The sequence below is a fragment of the Canis aureus genome, chromosome 5 (genome assembly GCF_053574225.1).
Source record: "Canis aureus isolate CA01 chromosome 5, VMU_Caureus_v.1.0, whole genome shotgun sequence".
In the NCBI taxonomy this organism is placed as follows: domain Eukaryota; kingdom Metazoa; phylum Chordata; class Mammalia; order Carnivora; family Canidae; genus Canis; species Canis aureus.
The window spans coordinates 11914251-11936939 of record NC_135615.1 but is presented as its reverse complement, the minus strand read 5'-3'; the positions used below and the strand labels follow the sequence as shown (position 1 = coordinate 11936939).

Genomic DNA, 22689 nt, shown 5'->3' with positions numbered 1-22689 from the left:
GAAATGTTCTGAATACCAAAGATCCTTTCCCTGTTTCTTTATCCACCACTCCTGGATCACCCTTTGCACCATCCCAGGTATGTGCAGGCCTGAACCCAGGCCCAGGAAGCAGGTGCTGGAAGCTGCCAGGGATTCCAGTTAGTGGCATTTCTCGAGCAATTGCTCTGGGCAATTCAATAAGGATTTTTCTGATCTTACCTCTATATGACTCTTTTGGACTATGTTAATCGAGCTTTGATAAGGTGGGATAAATTCAAAACTGCAATTTTAAATGGTGTGAATTGTTTTTCTGATACCAAAAGGGAAAAATTATTCATGCAACTCATGCAACCTTCCCTAACAATCAAAGACAGCATTTATGTGTACCATTTCTTTAAATAAAAAGTGAAAATGTCAAAGAAAAACAATGCTAATGACAATCATACAGCCTTTAGATTAGCTGTAGATGTATACCTCTCATAATTTTGGAGAGCAGGTATGCTTGATTCCAGGGCTACAAAACAAAAAAGACAAAGTCCCTACTCTCAGTAGCCCACAGCCTGGTGGGGGAGACAAACATTTAAACAAATATGGCAAATTAAGTACTATAGGTCCCAGGATAGAACCATTTACATGGTGCAGTGCAGTCCCACAGGAGGGAAGAGTTAATTATGTATGAAATTAGTCATAGAGCAAGTGATATCTGAACTCGGTCTTCAAAGCGGGGTACACCTTCCCCAGGGGACAGCACGGGCATACCAGGGAGATGGTGGCTGTGAGCAAATAGCTGGGCTGAGGCAGAGAGAATTGCTGGAGAGTACGCAGAGGCCAGAGTTAAAGCCCTCGATGACGTCCACAGGACCTCACGGTGTATCTTCAAAGCAATAGGCACACTTGAAAGTTTTGAGGCAGAGGAGCCATATAATCCAAACTCTTTTCAAAAGGTCACTCAGCAGGCAAAGTAATGGGAGAATTGCAGGGGAGAAAGCTGAGAGACCATTCTGGAGACAACTGCTCAGGTCTGGTTACTGTTCCATGACTACTTTTCTCTCTTATTTTTCAGATCTTAGCCCCCATGTCTTTGGTCCTCTACTAAAAAAACCCAAGCCATCAGCAAGTGTGAAATGCCCCTCTCCCCTGTAGCTACCCTTTCCAGCAAATTATTCATTCCCTTTCTGCCAAGGAAATAACATAACACATTCTGACACACGGACCTTCCCCAGGTGCACTCAACTCTTTTGACAAACAAGAACTCCCTTCTTCATCTTCTAAAAGTCCCAGATAACCCAGACAACCAAGACTGTCTGAGGTAGAAGTTTATCTTCCTCGATAATGAGGATAACACAGGAAAATGACAGATTTCGTCCACTTTCTTTTGATCAAGCTAGACTTAATTATTAAGGTATTTGATATTTGAATTTAAAGTGCTGCCCTTGAAATAAATGAGGAAATGATTTTTTAAAATATTATTTATTTATTTGAAAGAGAGGGAATGAGCAGGGGCAGGGTGGGGACAGGCAGGGAAAGAGGGAGAGAATCTCAAGCAGACTCACGGTTGAGGGCAGAGCTCAACTCCAGGCTTGATCTCATGACCCTGAGATTATGACCTGAGCCAAAAATCAAGAATCAAGCGCTTAACCAACTGAGCCACCCAGGCATCCCCAAATAATTTACTTTTTTAATGTTAACAGTTAACCCATGGAGTTGTCCTTAGCATTAATTTATCAATAAATGCTCGGTCAGGACTATCTATTGTTATCACAAAGCTCAGCAAATCTGAATTACAGAAAGGAATTGGAAAGATCAAATGGTTTCAGAGGCCAGTGGGGATCAGAGGCATGATGAGACTTCCAGCATGGTTACAGTCAAATGTCAGTAAAGGGCAGAACTGGATCTCAGATCCAGTAGGGAAGCAATAAAGTCAAGATTCACAGAAACTAAAGACAGAGCCTCCAAGATTTGAAGCAGCCCACAGCAAGACGATTTCAATGCAAACCACCTCTGGATAACTTGAGAATCAATTGAAGTATTTCAGAGCTCTCCAAGGAAGCAGATAAACACACCGGATTTAGTCATCAGGGAGACTATGAAGATGTCATCATAAAGAGGCTCTGCATTTAGAGATCCTGGCTTTCCAGCTTACACGCATGCTCATTACGGGAGACTGGAGCTTGGGCCTCAAAGATGAAAGCAACCAGTAGGACAAAAGCCAACAGTTCTCTGAGACTCCTGTATGCTTCCTATGTACAGGTGGCCACATTTCATACATGCACCCTACTACCCTGGGGTGCAGCAAGAAGGGCGGATGAGAGTGCATGATAGAGAAAAGATAGAATTTCTGACTAGAAACTGCTGCCTTACCTGGTTCTGACTTCCCAGATCCAGACATTAAGAAATGTCATCTACACTTCTGCTTCTAAATAAAATCTAAATGAAGGACAATTATAATTTTTGGAAATTTCAAAAAGTGTATCACTGAGAAAACCAATGAGAATCCCATAGAGTTTGCAAATCCAGGCCTTATAGAAACCACAGCCCCCACCTCCTCATGAGCTTATTTTTTTTCCGTAAGTTGTTATCACTTTAAAGGCACACGGAAATGTGCTTGGCCTCCCAGAGTAAATACACTTCTCTAAGGCCAGCATCTCTTGATAAATGTTAATTGACCCCTTTTTAATGTGCATCACTCTTAATAGCTGCAACAAACTTTAGTTACAGCCTTTGAACTTCTACCAGATATTGTCCTGACATTTTTCCTGGAGAACTTTACAACCATTTTGGAGCTGCAGAATAGCACTGGGCTCTTTTTCTCCCCAGATTTCTTTTTTTACAATTGCAATTTAGATTTCCTTCCAAAAGGATTCAATGTGGTGTGAGCCTTGATAGAATGTGAAGCAAATTTCTCCTGCTGCAGCTTGGCTGTAAGCCTAGAGGACAGGATGCATAAATTATTTTAAATGCCATAGAACCTTGCATCTTATTTCTTTCTGGAATGTTTTAAATCTGCATCCGGTTGCCTTGAAGTGAGACACTGAGCCAGCAAGAACACATCACCAGCAAGAGAAATGGCGACCTGCAAGAAGTGAAATGTTCCTTTTCTAAAATGGTGTCCTTTGGAATTGAATCAGATGTCATTTTCTTGAGGAAAAGCACATTATTGGAGCAAACTAGGTTTCAGTGGGTTAAACAGTAGTAGGCAAAGAAGCAAGGGAACAAGAGCTTGGATATGGAGGAGACTCCCCAGTGGATGGTACACAGCAAAGGGGCAGAGAGGATCTGAGAGGTGGGGGAGGGCAGCCATGCGGACTTTCTATTGTTTTAAGTTATGCTCTGATATGAAGCTTTATTGAGGCTCTGGGCTGGGAGTTCACTTACTTCAGACAGATCGCTGCCGTCAGTTTGATTTCCTTGACATAAAACCACAGCTGATAACTGACCTGGCAGTCACAGCTCAGAGGCATGAAAACATTCAGTTCCTGCTAAGACAGGAAGGAAGGTCCAGTGGTGATTGCTGTTTGCCCTTCTGATAAATGTCAAACCAGGATCCCCGTATCATCAAGAGCTCACTGAGGAGCTTCTACTCTCCGGTTGACATATGTCAGTTTCTTGAGACAAGTCTTCTCTCTGTGCCAATAATATGAGATATCGGGTCTGCAGATATCCGTCCATGTAGCAATGAAGGGGCCAGGCTCTGTGACGTCACCCACCCAACCTCTGAGGGGCCGGGATTTCTTCATCTATAAAGGATTAAAATGGGATTAAAATAGTACTGACTTCCTATGATTGTTGTAACAAATAAATGCCCTAAAATATTTTGCTTTGTGTTATGCCATCACACTCAATGTAATTTAGTTATGTTATTATTGTTGTTTATGAAAGATGCATTGGGACGCCTGGGTGACTCAGTGGTTGAGCATCTGCCTTTAGCTCGGGTCATGATCCTGAGGCCCTAGGATTGAGTCTCGCATTGGGCTTCTTGCAGGGAGCCTGCTTCACCCTCTGCCTAAGTCTCTGCCTCTCTTTCTGTGTCTCTCATGAATAAGTAAATAAAATCTTAAAACACACACACACACACACACACGAAAGATGCATTGATTTTGTCTCAAAAACGCTTAGTCCTTAAGAAGATAAATTTAAGACAAAAAAAAAAGTTGAGAGGAAGTTACTTGGGAAAAGAGACTGGGAAATAGGCCATTCAAAATAGTAATTGCATGGGAGGAAAGCTACTTGCCTTAGAGTCTTCTTCCTCATTCTGACTGAAAGTCTCATTTGTCCCCATAGGGCAGTCTCATCCGATCCCCGTTCCAAGAGACTTATCAGAGTGAAAAGGAGGGAGCTTGCAATCTGAGTGATGAAAAATAAAATATTAAATAGCAAAATACAATGATAACTCTAGGTGAAAACATTTGATTATGAAATTTTAAAAGGTACCTGCCTTTTTTAAAAAAAATGTATCCATTTGCTTATTTACAATTTTCCAAAAAAATCAAGACATCTGAGTGTTATTCCAAAAACTATCTTTATGTGTCTGCTGGTAATTTCTCTGTTAGCAAAATTGAGGAAAACATTTCCAACATATCTCAAAGTAGTCTCAAATGTAATTCCTTAGATGGAACGTGTTTTATAAGCTTGTGCAAACCTGCTTATACTTACTGATGGACTAAGGCACAGATTCCAGCCCCTGAACTGTTTCCATCTGCAGAACACTTCTGACACCCAATGTGTGGTTGGTCGTTTGCCCACACCAACCAACTCTCTAACTTTCTGGACACCAACCGAGTGTCCTACAATTCAGTTTGACCCTGACACTAATTACCTGGATTTAGTGCAGACCCCAAAGTTTAAAAGCTCAGTCTCAGGACCATTCCCACATCAGATACCAATAGAAAATCCTAGACCACCCAAACTTCTGATAGGCTAACTAAAATATCAGGGATTCCTACGATCCACTCCTTGGGCCCATAATTGTGACAAGCTAGAGTGGTCACATAACTCAGGGAAAACAGACTACTTACTATTACCAGTTTATCCTGAAGGCTACATCTCAGGAATTTGCCCTCTTTGGGTATACCACCCTCCCAAGCATTTTGAAGTGCTTACTAAGCTACCCGAATCCCATTGTTTAGAAGTTTCCGTGGGGATTCCATTACAATCCAATCGGCACAATTTATTAAATCATTGGCCAATAACGATTAACTTAATTTCTAGCCCCTCGCCCCTCCCCAAAGATGGAGGGTGGGGTTGAAAGTTCCAACTTCTTATCCTGCCTCCGCCTTTCTTGTGACCAGCCCTCATCCTGAAGCCATCAAAGGATCTACTAAGAGTCTCCTCCTTAGAACAAAAGACACCTCTATCACTCTTATCACTCAGGAAATTCCAAAGGATTTAGGAGCTCTGTGCCAGGACACAGGGACAAAGACCAAATGTATATTTCTTGTGGTTCTTCTCAGCACTTCTGAGTTAGAGACTCTTGCCAATCCTCTCCTCTCCCTTCTGCGACATGTGTCTCCTGTTTGCAACAATGAAAATGCTTCTGCCCAAAGACGCCCATTACTCAGGAAGCTCCTCAGAGCAGATATCTCTTTGTAATGTTATAGTAGGCCTACCTGGGTGTAGCAAACAGAACACACTCATCAGCAGACCCTTGGACTTAAGAACTGGATTTCCATTTACTGTATATTGTATCTTGAGGATTTACTCAACAAATATTTACTGACCGCCTTCCAAGAGCCACATACTATTTTGTGTGCCAGAAATTTAGCAATTTATTTGTTTTACAAATATTTACCTACTTCTTTTCTTGTGCCAGGCACCGATCTAAACATCTTACAAATATTAAATTATCTTATTATCTTATTATCCCACAAAGGCAGGTGCCCTTACTATCCTCATGTGCTAGAGGCTGAAAGTTAATATCCCCTCAAAAATCACAGGTTGGAACTTAAATCCCAAATGTGATGGTATTTGAAGGTGGGGATTTAGGAGGCAATTAAACCATGAGGATGGAGCCCTCCTGAATGGGATTAGTGTCTTTATAAAAGGGAGCCCAGACCCCTGCCCCTTTCCACCATGTGATGACAAAGCCAGAAAACAGGGGAGATAGGTTCTCACCAGACACTATTTTGTTATAGCAGTTGGAACTCCTGAAGATACCATATTACAAAAGAGGAAGTAGAGGAAGATTGAGCAATGGGTCCACCATCACCCAACAAGTAAGATCAGGTGCATACCTGGGGGCTGTGCTATTGGCCACTACTCTAGGCTGCCTTTGGGACAGAAGAAAAAGGCAGAAATCTCTAGCCCTTATTCATTTACATTCTAGGGGGGCAAGTCAGGCAATAGAATAATATCTAGATAATCCTGAATGTAAAAAGTTAGAAAATAAATACTAAGTGGAAAAATACAACCAAGAAAGGAGACCACAAATGCTAGAGAAGTGGATTTCTCATTTGAAGTATATAATAGGAAAGTTACGTTTGAGTCATGACCTGAGAGTATTTCAAAGGAACAGCAAGTCCAAAGGCCACATGGGGGAAACATTCCTGGAGTGTTCTAGAAACAGTAAACATGTCAGTATGGCTTGTGAAGAGTGAGTCGAGCAGAGAGTCACAGAAAGAGGTCAGAGAGAAAATAAGGCTAGTGTGATCCCGAGTGAGAGGCAAAACCCGTGGAGAGTCTTGAGTAGTTGTGCAACAAGATCTGACCTCCAACAGAAAAATGTTACTTGGCTTCCAGGTTGGACCAGACAGTAAGGAGATACAGTCATCCAGGTAAGACATAAGGAACGTGACTTGGAGTAGAGTGGATGTTCTATAAGATTGAAAGTGTTTGTGATGGGGGACATAACACAGCAAGGTTAATGATAAAGGGCAGAACTCTAGTACTCATATCCTTGTCAGTGATACCATGTGATAGTACTATGCTATGAAAACCCTGTTACTCATATCTTTGAAAGGGAGAAGTTTCCTGGTCAGGCTCACAAAGGGGATTGCAACCAGAAACAAGGTAACAGCTAACTGGAGCTCTAAGAAGGTGCTTATGTGTGACACTCAGAGTGGAGTTACCTAGGTTTCCATGGGGGGCTTTGCGGCTTGGTTAATTTGAATAATTTTGCTGGTTCTGGGGCATAGCGGCCCTTGGTAGTTATCAGACACCTGGCCCTGAGGCAGTTAGGGTGGGTATACTGAGTCCCAAATTTGAGAGCCCATTATAGGAAGTGGCTGAGCCTTATAGTAGACTTAATTGGCTGCTTGAGAAAGGAAACAGGCATCCTCTAGCAAGGGCCTCAAAAAAGGGTCAGGTGCACCAAGAAGGGGGTGAAAAAAAACCAACTATATGAAAGTGGGGACTTAGGAGGTGATTAGGCCATGAGGATGGAGCCCTGAAAATTGGTTGGATCATGGCCACATTTGAAGTGAGAGCCATGGGCCTGCTAATGTGTTAGATATGGGATGTGAAAGAAAGATAAGTCCTCTAGAAGTCCAAGCTTGGAGCTGAATCCAGAAGAATGGAGAGGCCATTAACAAAGACGAGCAAGACTGAAAAATGAAGAAGTGTGTAAGGGAACATTAGAAGCTCGGTGTAGAACATCTTATGTGGGAAATGTCTTTTTTATTTTTATAATATGTCTAAGTGAAAATGCTGAACGGAAAATGGATTTATGAGTCTGAAGTTCAAAAGAGATGTCTGGAATAGAGATATAAATTTAGGAGTGTCTGACATGAGCATTGTATTTAAGGCCATGGCACCAATGAGCTCATCCAAGAAGTGAGTATAGATAAAGAAAAAAATGTGGCCTGATGACTGGCTCTTGGGGCATTCCAATGAAGAAGTTGAGGAGCTGACAAGAACAAACAGTAGAGCAAAAGAATGAGTAGTGGAATGGAGTCCAGTGAACAGAAGATTTCAAGGGTATAAATGTTCAAAACCACTGGCATTCAAATATGCATGTTAAAATGACAATCAGATACTATTTGACTACTAGACCAGGAAGAAATTTAAAAACAGACACTTCATGTTGTCAAAAATGCAGTGATATGATTGTACCAATTTATACCATAATTGGGAAAATAACTGAGTTGGACTTTCTGGAAAACAATTTAACATTACATGAAAGGAATTTCTACACAAAGTCTATATAATTATATTCATCATTTCCTCTTCTAGGAACCCATCCTAAAGAAATAAGCAGAAACTTAGGCAGAGTTTTATATGCACAGATGTTCTCTGCAGGGTTATTTACATTAGCAAAAAGAACTGGGGAAAAATTACGTTTTGGACAAGGAAAATTATTAAAAAAATTATGAGCCTGATATAAAGTGCACATTGTGGCCCAGGAAAATGATGATTCAAAAGTATATTTAATGACATAAGAAAGTCCTCATGATACTGCATTAATTGAGGAAACAAGATAATGTCTTTTTTTGTATTAATAGCAAAACTAATAATTAACCATTTGTTCATTACCTATTGTGTGCAGGGCACTGTGCTAATAATTTACACACATTGTTTCTAATTCAATAAAGTAGGCATTATGAGAAAGCAAAGTCTCAAAAAGTTAATTTACTTGACCATATTGTATTTGATTATATTAACACATTTGGGAACTTACAATATTACATGCATGCTTGAGCAGATGCATGTGCACACACATCTTCACACACACACACACACACACTGACACAAATAAAGGGAAATCTGATGACCTATCTTATGATCTCTTAGCATCATCTAAGAAGCTTCAGCTACCCACCATGGAATATAGTGTAAATTTTGCAGGTAGGAGTTTTTTCACAGAAGGTACTTGGAATGACAGCAAAAGTGTAAGCACTGGTTTTCTTATTTATACAGAAATATTTTCTTATAATTTCATAATCCTACCAACTCATCTATGAAGACAGGATAACTTTAGAAATCTCTCACACTGTCACAGACTTGCCTACTCCTTTGGCAGCTGAGTTGATTAATTGTAAAGAGGGTGAAGGAGTTAAACATTTTTGGAATATAACTCATATTTTTCAAACAAATTTTTTTTCAAACAAATTCTTTAAGAGCTCTATTCTTTTACTGATCTCCCCATATGATGAAAATTGGTTCATTTACATTCTACTATGGTCATTGATGTTGTTGATGGTGCCTCTACTATGTGCCAGGACTTGCTAGTTCCTGGCATCATTGGAAAAGACACTTGGGAAGATCAGATTAAAACCTGAGTCATCACTCCCATTCCAGATAAGCCAACTGTTCAGAGCAAAAGGCAACCATATCATAAGTATATAAAATACAATTGTGACAAGGGCTATAAGAAGGAGTGTGTAACAACAATCAGAGCAATATTTGGAGACAAGATGAGGAGGGATAACTTCATAGAGAAAATGGCATTGACTGTGTCCCAATGGTTATCAGCAAAAGACGGGAGAAAGTATCCTAAGCAGAGAACCACAGAATATGCAACAAAGTAGAATCATGAAAGCCACAGAGTGGGCAGGAAATAGCAAATAGTCAGTTCGGTGTGCCTGAAATACAACCATAAAACAGAGCTTAAATAACTGGTTGAGGTCAAATGATAAAAGATGATTCAACTCACTTGATGCCCGACAATCTGGGAATTACTATAAGCTTTTACAAGGGAAATATCATCAATGTCACATTTTATTTGGGTGCCTGTGACACTAGTATACAGCCAGCGGCATCATACAGCAGGCCACTTAGATCTGTGGTCAGAAGCACAGACTGTCTAGGCCCAAGTCCTGCTAGCTGTGTGACTTTGGGTAAGACACTTAAAATCTTTGTGTCCCAATTTCCTCACTTAAAAAAAGAGGGCTGATCATAATAGTGCATAATCTTATAATATTGATGTAAGGGTTGAATCTAAAATAGCTAGAACATATTTAGAACAAGGCTGTGCACTAAATGTTTGTGTTTGCCCCCAAATTCACATGTTGAAACCCCGACTGACCTGCCATGTGATGGTATTGGAGGTGAGGCCCCTGGGAGGTGCTAGGTCATGAGGCTGGAGCCCTCATGAATGGGATTAGTGCCCTTATAGAAGGGAGCCCAGAGGGCTCCCTCACTCTTTCTTCTGTGTGAGGTTACATTCCTGGACCTAGCTATGGAGCTAGGTTTAGCTATGGAGGCTGCTTCTCCCTCTGCCTGTGTCTCTGCCTCTCTCTCTCTCTCTTTCTGTGTGACTATCATAAATAAATAAAAATTAAAAAAAAAAAAAAAAAAACAAAGAGAGAGAGAGAGGCAGAGAGAGAAGCAGGCTCCATGCAGGGAGCCCGACGTAGGACTTGATCCTGGGTCTCCAGGACTATGCCCTGAGCTGAAGGCAGTGCTAAACTGCTGAGCCACCCGGGCTGCCCTCTTAAACAAAGTATTAAATAAATGATCTTATACATAAGTATATGACCAAAACAGTGGTAAGAGCTATGAAGGAAAGGTACAAGGTCCTAAGCCAGCATTTAGTGGGGTTACACCCCATCCAGAAGTCACAAAGGAAGTGAGTCCCTAATGCTTCAAGAATTCTATCAGTGACTCTCAAACATTAGGTACGTACACATCGATACCACATTTTCTATGTCAGAAATTAATCAGTGCTCAATAGCGTTGAAAAAGAATGAGATTATTGATTCCGCCTCGTGGTTCCAGCCACAGAGAAAGTAAATAAAAGGAGTAAAAGTATGCCTTTAATTTCTTCCATAGGCCTGGAAGATTTACTGTAAGGTGAAAAATCTGACTAGGCCTCTCCTTACTTTCAAATTTTGGGGTCTCCCAATTTAGAGACTTTCAAGATGGCAGTAGCAGAAAGTTTTCTTGGCAATTACCACATAATCATCCCTGTAATTTGGACCATAGAGCTGACCTTTAAATGATCTGGCTTTGAAACACACAGGACCAGAGTATACACCGAGTGCTCCAGACAGTGTGCCCTGGCCAGCATGCCTCAGCCTGCTTTCTTTGCTGGGACTGGAGATCACCTGGTCACGTAAGTATAATATAAACACTACCTGTGACACTCCTGCTGGAGTCCCACAGGCCTCTCCAGTGGCGCCTCTTCACAATCTGTGCCAACTGTCTTCCTGTGTACTGGCCTCCTGGCTGCCCCTCCCACAGGCCCCATGCTCAGGCTCAGGGCCTCTGCACAGCACTTGCTTGAACCCTTTGCTCTTTCTCCTCCTCTAGGCTGGCTTCCAGACTAGCCCATATTCAGAACCACCTCCTTTCTCTCTCCAATCTCTCAACTCCTATTTTTCTTCCTGGCACTTACAGCTTCCCGACATGTTTTACAGGATTTATTTGTTTGTTGTTGGTCTTTCCAAAGGAATGGAAGAGCCACAAAGGGAGGGGATCGTTTTTCTCTCTGTCCAGCACCCGCAAGAGTGCCCAGCAATGGTAGGTGTTCAGTAATTATTTGATGAATTAAATATAATGGATGAATTAATGCATACATGGATGAACGGATATGCTGCTTAGCTCAGCTTGGCTTTCACTGGACAAACTGCCATGTGTCATTGAGATGTCATCACTGGTGCGGATACGAAGGTCGTATGGCATGCCCCCTGGTCAGAGGCCATAGGTAGGCCTGTTCAGGGAAGGCTGGGATCAGGAGAGGGACCAGTTCTGTGGACCACGACCTCATAGCCACAGGAACTTCCCAGTATCCCTCATGATGGTCTTTTCCCGGCCATAGTTGGGTCGAGTGAGATTTTTGCCAGGCTGCTAATGGCCCCCACATGGGTGTACGTGGGGATGGTCAGCTTTTTCCTGGGAGTAACATGCAGCCATTTGCCCTGGTCTTCCTGAGTCTAGCAAGCTGCAAATCTCCCACTCCCTTCTGCTTTCCTGCCAAGGGAAATCTCTTTCTAGTTGGTGAAAAGCTTTCCTAGTGTTTCTGGCCAAGGTTCTCTAGTCATCTACAATCAGGAATTTTGTCGTTTTATATCACTGTGAAAATCCTCTAAATGCCCATAAGTGTTTAGGCTCCTGAAAGAAGTTAAAAGGGAAGTATTTTACTTCTTCAGTTTATTTTTCTCCTCTACCACATCCAGGATGAGATGCAATGAGTGTAGAGCAGAATCCTGCTGAGTGGCAGGAAGCAAAGGGGCAGTACAGCAAGAAAGAAAAAATAATAGATAAATTAATAAAATATACATACATTACTAGCTTGGTCAGAGATTCACCTCTGTCCTAAAAAAGTATAGCCAGAAAAAAAATTCCTTTGTGCATGGCCCTAAGTTTCCAGAGAAAAGGAGGAATGAAACTCTTTTAACTAAATAAGTGTGTGAACACCAAGTTTGATATCAAATATCAAAGCCTTGAGGTTCTGTATAACCAATTCTTTTTTCTTATAAAAACATTTAACTGGAGTTATACAGCTCTATGGAAAATTTGCCTCTACTAATTCTTGACATATTAGCAATTGCAAAGTATTTCTTAAAGGGGAAAATTTTCCAAGAACACGAACATTCTTGGACACTTTAGCCTTCTGGTTTTGTTTTTGTTTTTTAGGTCTTGAGGGCTTACTGCTGCTGTTATTGGTTGGTTGACTGGTTTCCTTACCATTGCTTAGGAATGCCTTAAAAGCTGACACGACAACCCCATGATTGTATAAAAATTATAGTCCAGTTCAATCACATTTATAAGACGCTCTCCTTCATTTTACATAAAAACAGAGCACACAAACTGTTCAAATTATTTTTAGTTTTAAAGAGATGAATAAATGATACACAGAAATTTTGGGATATTTGAAGATCTATTTGCTCATCATCATTAGCAACCACATCTGAATGAAACAGAAGGCACAAGGCACAAATTAGTTATAAAAATAATTTATTTGCTGAGGAAAAGGTGGCTTTGTTGTCATGTAGGTTTGCAGGAATTACAAGGTAGAGGTACGGATCATTTTTCCATTTTTCTACCTCTATGTTCAGCCTTGGTTATCTTTAATCAACCGAACCCTGTAGTTCAGAGACGCCTTCATATTTTACAGCTTCTAAGGTGGCTGTGAAAAAGATGTTTTACTGCATTTTAAACTGTATGTGCCTTCTTTTCTTTTTTCTTTTTCTTTTTTTTTTTTTTTTTTTTTTTAGCTTTCTGAAGAATTTGGTAACTATCGTATGTTTATTTCTGTCTTTTGACTTTACTCCGTCTTATGTTTTGGATTAAAATTCCTGGCTAGCAGATAACAAAGTCTCCTTATAAATACAGAGACAGCTTCTAGAAGAGTCAGCATCGCTTTGCTGTGCAGTGGGAGGGTTTCAGAGAAAAAGGCCTGAGGTGCCTGAACAGGGCCAAAGCAGGCAGATGCATTATCTCTGGAGAAGGTGAGAACCTGGGGTGTCTATTAACGCAAACAGCCTCAGCTCAACGGTGGGCTTGGCCCTTTCAGAAATGATTTGTGATCTAATTTGAGATTGTTGTTTAGAATCCCAACACATAGTTTATTTCCTTCTGGCTCAAAACATAAATAGTGGTGTCCAGTAGCTAAGAAAATCCAGTAGCTAGGATGAACTCCACAGCCATAGCATATCATATAGGCTTTGTTAATCAGATGCAAAGACAGTCCAACATTATCAGGTGAAAGACTGCCTGCGCCCTGCCTACCTATCACCATGGGGAGGAAATCCCAGTATGATCCTGGCGTATAGCAGCTGGTTAATAAATGTAAATCCCCTTTCCCTATCAAGGTCAATGAATTCCTGAATTATGGTGAAAACTAGTCTCATAGATGTTCTGCAAAAATGTATGGGAAATATCAGAAAGGGAGACAGAACGTAAAGACTGCTAACTCTGGGAAACGAACTAGGGGTGGTAGAAAGGGAGGAGGGCGGGGGGTGGGAGTGAATGGGTGACGGGCACTGGGGGTTATTCTGTATGTTGGTAAATTGAACACCAATAAAAAATAAATTAAAAAAAAGGGGGGTTTCTGTAGAAATACCTGTAGGACACTACAGAGTTGCAGGGTCAGGCTTCCTTTTGGAGCTTCTAACTACCTGTTAGCATGGGCAAGAGGTTCAAAGAGAGACCAGGGACCAGAATATCAGCCTTCTGGTTTTGGTTTTGTCTCTTTCTTAGCTGTGAGACCTCAGACTATGTACTTAACCTCTCTGTTTTCTTATTGGTAAAATGAGGATAACATCTTCTACGTGATAGGATTAGTATGTTATTGTTTATAAAGTACTTACAACAGTGCCTGACACTTATTTAGAAACACTAAAAGAGTATTTACTATATTACCAAGACTCTGAAAGATTCTTCAGGAAAAAAAAAAAAAATAGTGTCCACAAACTTTCTTTGGCCCTGGAAACTCCTCCCTACCCAACTCCACTCGTCTTTTTTTTCTTTTCTCTACAGGAACTTTCACTGAGACAACTGTGTTTCAAAATGCTCTTTTAAAAAATCTGCCATAGGGAGAAGTTCATTGAATCCACTCTCACAACAAAGGATTAGAAAGAAAAGGTTTAAAAGATGGGTCAGCAGTGGGCATTTCCATTATAATTCTAAAAGCTTCAAAAATCAAGAGAGAAATTTCCAGAACATGCTAAGCGAGAAGTTTTGAGTTAACGAAGCGCATGTAATGCTGTTGATTTTCATCTTGTGTCTCACTGAGGGGAGTCATAATAGTGCCATTTAGCATGTGCTGAGTGCCAATGTCTATCAGGCACTCTCTAGCCTGTCTAGAAGTTATTTCTAAATTTTAGCAACGATCTCAGGAAGTAAATATTATGATTCACCATTTCATAGAGTTGTAGAGTCAGAGTCTAAGTCGCTTGCCTAAGGTCACTCAGCTGGAAACCATAGGAGCCAGGAATTCAAACCCAGAGATTCAGACCCCAAGACCCATACCCAGAGGCTCCTAGGCATCTTCAACATGTAAATTACTTCTTCCCTCTCTCCATCCCCTTCCACTGGGGGACTCAGGGACCCCTAACCCAAAGTTCCACATGAGGATCAACTGCTTTTGAAAATAGTCCCTCCATGGGGTTTAATTTGTCCTTGAAGGACAATGAGATACAGTAGCTATTGTCATCTGCAATCATGGACAAAGTTCTGAGATGTGAGACCAGCAAGCTCAACACAGAACTTTACTCTTCATCTTTTGCCTCCAAAGACTTGACATTTTTCACTCACCCAGTAAGTGGAGAGAGGACTCAAACCTCAAGGTTCTCCCTTCCAGGAAAGGGCTTTCTCTGGCGTCTCTTACTGCTACTTCCAGAACTTTGTGAATTTTACCAAAATCTGTCTTTGTTGTTCTTTTCAAATGCTGACATTTAACAAATACCACCAGTCAGGTGGCTTTCTTTTTCTACTAAGGCAGAAATGTGTGGCCATGCGTGCCTGTCTTGCTTCCGTGTGGCCAGCCGTGCTGTCTGCACTTGTGCCAGCATGTGGAGAGATAGAGCGGCACCTGGCTCTAGGGACTGTGCCTCTCGCTTCCTTTTTGCACCATCTGGACACCGCAAGAAATATTCTTCACAGATCTTTCCTGAAAGGAACGATGTAGATGTTTGTAGCTGTACTTGTTGAAAACCAATTCAGTACAATGACTTCAGTGAAATTCAGTCCAACTTTCTTTTGTGCATAGCAAACACAGCAGATGGACTGACTTTTTTTTTAAGCACGATGTTCAGAAAAAATATGTATCCTCTAAAAGAAAAATCTATAATATGTATTTACATATTTAAACCCACAATCGAGTTTTTTTTTTTATTTCCAACCTGTTGAGATGAAACATACACCCATCTTGTCCATATTACCTCCATGTAAATATCAGTATTGTTGGAGAAACACCAGAGCAGGACAGTAGTTAAACAGTAAAAACAGATTTTATTCAGGACTATTACAATAGGAGAAGAGAGAGCTCAGTATAGAACCAGATGTAACGCCTCATGCAGCAGGGGCAGGTGGGAGTTTATAGTCTAGGAGCAGGGTGCCATCAATGGATGGAGAGTTTCTAAAAGAAAACATCAGGAGTAAGGGGGAGTCTGGCCTTTCAGGATCTTTGCTGAAGACAGGCTTGTGAGATGGCGGAAGAGGAGGGACTCAATCATGTATTGAGTGTGATCAGATGTGGAGGATGGAGGACTCTTACTGAACTGACTCAGCAGGGGGCTTGCTAAACATGGATTTTTTTTTCTAAGATTTTATTTATTTATTCATGAGAGACACAGATAGAGAGAGAGGCAGAGACACAGGCAGAGGGAGAAGCAGGCTCCATGCAGGGAGCCCGACATGGGACTCAATCCACGGTCTCCAGGATCATGCCCCAGGCCAAAGGCAGGTGCCAAACCACTGAGCAACCCAGGAATCCCCTAAACCTGGATTTTACAAATAATTGCAGAGATGACCTAGGAGAAGGTTCAGGAAGTTGACTAAAATTTGATTTGCATCTTTCCTCCTCCTCAGGTCCCAGGATCCTCAATCAGACTTGAAATTCTTTCTGCCTCCATGCCTAACCATTGGGAATGCACTGCCCCTCTGTGCAGATATGTGCTTTTCTCCTAGTATGTTCTGTGGACGACTTGTGTCAGAATCTTGGAGCAAACATGTTGAAAATGCAGATTCCTTGGTGCCACCTTAGACCTATTGGATCTTAATATCTACAAGTGAGTTCTGGAATCTGAGTGCTTAATAGGCCATTTGTAAATACAAATTTCAGAACCAGAAATATCTACAAAACATATAAAGGGGAAATGTGATTAAAAATAATAAAGAAAGAAAAAATAAATTTAAAAAATTAAAAATATAAGAAAGAATGAGGTTTCTAGAAAAGGTATCCATACAATTCCTACTTTGGAGAATGAAAGGATGTGCTATTTCCCACAGATATTTCACACCCACCTAATCTATAATTTTCCCCGGATTCCCTCAACTGCAGTTGCACCCTGGTACATGTTGAAGCAAGTGGCATTGTCTGTGGCACATTTGGCTGGCAGAGCAAGTAGTCATCATGAGTGGTAAGTTGGGGTGCTTCTCCCCCAAGCACCGGGGGTTGAGAGTCAGAGGACCAGGACTGAGCACACTTGGTGTTGTCAACAACTCCAATCCACACTCATGTTACCCTTGAAAGAGAGGTATAAGTTCCTTTAGGCCTAGAAGGAGCCAGGAAAAGGGTGACAGGTCATCAATGTTTGAAATATAATCAAGTTATCCCAGACAAATGCTAACCAAGACAGGATGCCAGGTCATCAGAGATAAACCAGGATTGTCACAAGCAAACTGGGACACATGCTCACCTTATCTGTACAGCATCTGTCTTATGCAATATTAACGAGAGATACTATCCAACTTGGTTTGGCTGCCATAGCTTATGTAGCAATGTAGTCATCTTCTTTGCTGTCCTAGGTCACTTGTTATAGTTCTTGAGCACCACCCTCTTCACCTCTATTTTAGACCTGTCTTTCCCTAAAGGAGAAATCCAGATAAGGGGTTCATTCATTCATTTCTTTGTTCATTTATTCAAAATCTGCTGATGAATCATCAGTGATGAAACAGTACATTTCTAGCCCTGGTGGAAATGGAGAAGATAAATGTTAGAGACACACACACACACACACACACACACACACAAGAAAATAGATATAAGTCAGCACAGTGATAAGTGCCACGAAGAAGATGGATGTGATACACACAGAGAGGGGAATGTGAGTGGGCTGGCCGCAGTTGAGAGGAGCAAGGGGAACAGAAGCAGCTTGTAATGTGTCCCCAATCCTTGGGAGGAAGTAAGTGTTTGACCAAATACTCTTGTTGAAAGAGGAAACAATTACTGAAAGTTATGTATTTTTCTCACAAATACTGGGGAAGAGACCCAGAAGGAGAGAGGTCCTTTCCTACCTATTGGCCACCATGCCACACTGGGCAGAGGTGATCTGCCCTAGTCTGGCCCCTGGCACAAAGAGATCCTCATGTATACCTACAACATGAAGGGAGCCAATGGCCTGTGACATACTGTGGCCAAGTAAGCTCAGGTCATTATAAAGGAAAAGTATGAAGTCTAGAGATTTGAATACAGCTCCTCTACTTACTAGATATATGGTGGGTCTTTATGAGAATAAAATGAGTAAATATGGGTTAATGTGTATAGAACAATGCCTAGTATATAGTAGGTGCTCAACAAATAATATTAAAAGCATAGATTCTACTTGTATATTACAAAAAAGTAGTGAAGGACTTCAGAACATGCTATCCCCTAAAATTGCCACTTTGGCATATTGATTATTTTGAGTGGAAGACACTTGGGAAACCACAGATGGAAGACAGAGAGCCATCTCTGTCTTTTCTTCTTTTTTTCTTTTTTTTTTTTAAGATTTTTATTCATTTGAGAAAGAGAGAGAGAGAGAGGGCATGAGTGGAGGGAGAGGGCAAAGCAGACTCCTCACTGATGAGGGAGCCTGATGTGGGGCTCAATCCCAGGACCCTGAAATCATGACCTGAGCCAAAGGCAGATGCTCAACCAACTGAGCCACCCAGGCAACCTTGTCTTCCTCTTTTGTACCTAAAAGCAGGTCATGAAGTTTCCCAAGAGAAGTGTGCCCTCCCTGTACCAGGAAGAGAAGAACATTCTTATCACTGGAGACTCAGAGTTGACACCAAAATGGATCTTTTAGAAACCACCTACTAAAACAATTCTTACTTTCCATTAGTTCCCCCATAGACTTCCTAGTCACTGTCACACAATTTACTGCCCCAGCCCATGCCTCCTTGTCCTGTCACATTTCCACAATTTGTTGTTCTTTGTTTAAAAAGGTATGTAGGGATCCCTGGGTGGCGCAGCGGTTTGGCGCCTGCCTTTGGCCCAGGGCGCGATCCTGGAGACCCGGGATCGAATCCCATGTCAGGCTCCCGGTGCATGGAGCCTGCTTCTCCCTCTGCCTGTGTCTCTGCCTCTCTCTCTCTCTCTGTGTGTGACTATCATAAATAAATAAAATTTAAAAAAAAAAAGGTATGTAAGCTTCCGGCCTAATAATTTCTTAGGTTTTTCACTTTCCTTATGAAAACTCCCACATGCATGTAAAAATACTAAATAAAACTTGCGCTTTTCTCCTGCTAATTTGTCTCATGTTAGTTTAATTCTCAAGCACGGCCATAGAACCTAAGAGGAGAGAAGTTTTTCCTCCGCTGTAATATGTGGCATGTGTGTATTAAACAAAAGTTTATATTTTCCTAACAAGAGCACTCTGTACTGGGTAGTGAATGACTAACTCAGCTAGACCTTCTTACTTGATTATGTTGACTAGGAAAAAGACACAACAGGAGCCAGGTATAGAGTAGCACTGAAGCCAAGACACGCATAAAAAGAAAGCAGTAATTAAAACCCAGGAGTAAGTAGAAGCCATGAGACAATGAGAAGGGAGCAAAATCTCAAAAGAACACCAGAGGCAGAGGCAAGGGAAAGCTAAGCACCACACTGGCAGACCTGTGTTAGCTTACCAGTGTTACTACGTTATTCTGAAAATTGTTTCAGTTCTTCATAAGAATGTATTATGCCACTGGACTCCCATGTGTGGATGCCATGCTCAGTCAGTCACCCCTCGTGATGACAAAGTGGCTGCCAATGGCTCTACGCTTGCATTCCCAGACCTGCAAGGCAAGTAGGAAAAGATAATACATCTTTCAACAGACCCTGCAAGTGTCCAGAGATTCCATCATGTTGGTTCTGATGGGGACCCTTGGCCACCCCTGAACTAAGCACTGTGGATGGGAGAATGGAGTATTGGGTTTCTCCAGGCTTGAGTTACATGCACATCTCCAACTCAGGCAGATACCAGTATTTCCACATAGACCGAGATTCATAGTAGGATGACTCCCCAGAGGAAAACTGGGGGCTAGAAATGGAAACTAGCAACAAAAACAATAATCTCTACCTCCGTTGGTAGATGTCAAGAATACCTGGGCAGAGGCACACCTGGGGGGCTCAGTCAGTTAAGCATCCACCCTCAGGTCATGATCCCAGGGTTCTGGGATGGAGCCCCATGTGGGGCTCTCTGCTCAGTGGGGAGTCTACTGCTCTCTCTGTCTCTCTCCCTTTGCACCTCTCTACTGCTTGTTCTCTCTCTCTCTCTCTCTCTCTCAGATAAATAAATAAAATCTTTAAAAAGTATATAGAATACCTGGACTTTTCTTGAAACGAAGGGAAGGGGTGCACCTGGCAGGGGTGGCACACACAGGGAATCGCTGAGCTCCCTCCTACCTCTCAGAGATGTATCTGTGAAGGTAGAAGCTGAACACATTTGAATCAGCAGGTCACCCCTACGCACTCCCATCACCAACAGCAAACCCACTCTTCATCTAGGACGTTACCTTAGTGTCAGGGTTTGCTTCATGGGCTTCTGTCAAAGTGCTTGTGGCAAAGTGTGCCGTAGAAAGAAAAGGACATTACACATCAATGTGTGTGTATCTTATGGCAGATAAATCTAGCTGAGTATGGATTTCCATCATTTCTGGGAATCCTGGTGAATTTATTTAATCAGGGAGCTTATGTCATCATTTTAATTAACCCTCCTTAAACAGTCATGTTGTAAACATCCCAGCAGCAAGAAGCCTAACTTTAAACTGTCCAAGGAGAGATGATGTCTGAGCCTTTCAGGCTTCAAGAAGAAACACAGTGTAAGATTCTGCAGAAAAAAAAAAAACAAAAAAACAAAAAAAAAAAAAACAAAATCAAAAACCTTCCTGTTAGCAGCTGGGTCTCTCGGCTGTTTAGCAGTGGATGCACACAAAATTCGAACATTTCGAATCAGAGGATTAAGGTAGACAATGCCAGGAGGAAATACTTTTAAAAAGTAAAGAAGAAATCAAATAAAGATATATTGGAAAACACGCCTTCCCAATAGGCGAGTTCACTCTGACTCTCCATCAGCTCCAGCCTCGCTGGGGAGCAAGAGTCCAGTTTCCCATTTTTCAAATTCTAAGGAGAATCCACCGCTGCGAGCTCTTCCACCCCTCCTAAGTTTTTGAAGGCTAGAAAGTAGCCACCAACGTTTATATACTCCCTTCCGAGTATCAAAATACGTTCAAACTTATGTCTCTGTGCTCAAAACTGTAATATGATGTCTACTAGGATTTAGGAACCTACTCCCTCTGTTAACAATACCAGCGGTCCCCTCCATTTCATCTCTATCACTGAATCGGGGACTATGGTAATAGAATTTCTGTGGTTTGTGTCCTCCAGATCTCAGAAGCCGAAGTGCAATATGGATCGTTATCTCCAAGCAAGAATACAAATGATTCTGCGCTCCTAGCTAGGAATGGGTCTTTACAGGCAAAGACGAGAAAAGAGAGAGAGAGAAAAAGTCCTCACACCCACGCACCTGCAGATCTTCTCTTATATTCCTTCACTGGGTCTATTCTTTCTACACACCTTTTGCAAAGCACCAAAATCTTCAATTTCAGCAGAGGCTATTATCTTCCAGCTTCCTTTTTTAAATTTTAGAATCCCATTTTCTTTCCTTTTTTTTCTAACTAAAATAACACTTGCGCCACGTTTTCCGCCTGCGGGGCTGTGTCTGTCACTTGCGTCTAGTCACGGAATTTATTTTATCCTGTGTTCTCATCAACTTGCTCTTCCCTTTCTGTTTTCTGAGGAAGCTCCACACCAGTATCTGTGTCCACCTTTTCTAGCTTTTCCTGCAGGGATCTTTTTTTTTTTTTTTTTTTTCCTGCAGGGATCTAAGAGACCATTACGAGGTCCTGCAAAGCAACCTTGGGAGTTTATGGCTAATTGTCATGAAAGTCCTGGGGATTTTGCTTTGGCAATAACCCTTCTTAGGGAGAATAAGCATTTTCCCCTGTTCTTTTTTTAAATCAAGGAAATGTGATTGTTTTTCTTCCTGTTAGTAAAGCTTCCTTTATGGGTATTTTCCAGTTTCTAATAGGGAAACCTAATTCCCAAATCTTAAACTTGAGTGAACCATCATTTGCTGAGCTGCCTAAAGGGGCTTGGCTGAGGTCCCTTCCCTTGAAAAGGTGACTACAAATTGCAAAGGGGCAGAAGAATTTCTGAATGGAGTGGAGTCTCTGCGCTCAAGAGATCACAAGATGGAAACCAAAGCCTTAAGAGTGCCACCTGTGGAATGATGAGGACAACGTAATAAAGCAAAGTTTCGGTGCACTGGAGGGAAGTATGACAATAGTAAAATGTCATGCAAATATGCTCTCTGGAATGCATTGCTTCCAAGGATCATCTCTTGACCTGTCCACCAAAGGACATTTTGCCTTAGAGCAAAGCTTTAGAGCAAATTGCAAATCTGAAAGCACAGAGATTGAGAATCGTATTTCTCGAATGCTTTGGGAAAGAATTTCAAAGAAATCTCAGTAGGCTTTCATCTTCTTTCCTACTCAGTTTAAAAGGATATCTCCTCTTCCCATTGTCATCCCCTCAGAATTCCTAAGTATCCTTTTACTGCCATTTCACCCCCAGATCCTTTCTCAACCCCCCAAAGTCTGACTGCTGCCTCCAAGACACCCAGAGGCTTCATAATGCTCATCTTGCTGCCCTCTTCTTTCCTTTGCCTGATCCTGACGCTTTTGTCCATAACCTCCTGTTTCTGGAAGCTCTCGAGCCATTTCCCTGTGACCCTCAGGGACGGTACCCTCCCCACTTGTCCCTCTTCCCTTCCCTGGTTCCGCTGTGTTGGCTCCCCTCCCACAGCCCTGGCTCTCACACAGCTGACGCCAAGCTATTTCCCTCTGAGATCTCAGCCAGTCTAC

At 41.7% G+C, this 22689-nt stretch overlaps 1 long non-coding RNA gene across 1 annotated transcript; it reads right to left on the bottom strand.

Moving 5' to 3' along the window:
• Positions 1-15787: 15787 nt before the first annotated feature.
• On the bottom strand, positions 15788-21536 carry LOC144313326 (uncharacterized). The gene is made up of 4 exons (XR_013378997.1): positions 21291-21536; positions 19411-19560; positions 17217-17385; positions 15788-17072 (listed from the first exon to the last, which is right to left on the bottom strand). It is a non-coding gene; the product is annotated as an uncharacterized LOC144313326 (long non-coding RNA).
• Positions 21537-22689: the final 1153 nt, after the last annotated feature.